General features: G+C 51.8%; 1 protein-coding gene across 1 annotated transcript in view; it reads right to left on the minus strand.

The window, feature by feature from the left end:
• The window catches only part of TMEM225B (transmembrane protein 225B), a 42,373-nt gene extending 42,201 nt beyond the window's left edge, over positions 1-172 (minus strand). The window contains exon 1 of the mRNA XM_023518618.1: positions 31-172. The gene's annotated coding sequence lies outside the window, so the exon portion shown is untranslated. The remainder of the gene's footprint in view (positions 1-30) is intronic.
• Positions 173-396: the final 224 nt, after the last annotated feature.

Consider the following 396-nt stretch of genomic DNA (forward strand, 5'->3'; position numbering starts at 1 on the left):
AAAGATAAGCCAACTAGTTCATATCCTCACCCGTGCTCTTTCGAGGCTCCCGTTCTGGGGATGGACACATGGACTCCAGGTACATCTGCTCAGGCAGCTTTTCCAAGGGTTAAATCTGATCTCTGATGCTGCTGCAAGGCCGAGATCTCTTCAGAATACGATGCAAGAAACAGGCAATCACTTCAGGGAAGGGTGAGAGAAGAGGATATATATACGGGCAATGGTAGGTGAAGCTTTCCCAAGAGAGTCCCAACCCAGAAGGCATTGGAAATGTTCTTGTCGCGGAAAGAATGGGCGAAATCAACGGCTCCTGACAGTTAAAAACAGGCCGAAGCCAGGCGAGCACAAAGCAGAAGCGTCCCGGCCTCTGCGACGCTAACGCGAGGTGGCTGGCCA

This window comes from Otolemur garnettii, unplaced genomic scaffold (genome assembly GCF_000181295.1).
Source record: "Otolemur garnettii isolate 467f Iridium unplaced genomic scaffold, OtoGar3 scaffold00142, whole genome shotgun sequence".
Lineage (NCBI taxonomy): Eukaryota > Metazoa > Chordata > Mammalia > Primates > Galagidae > Otolemur > Otolemur garnettii.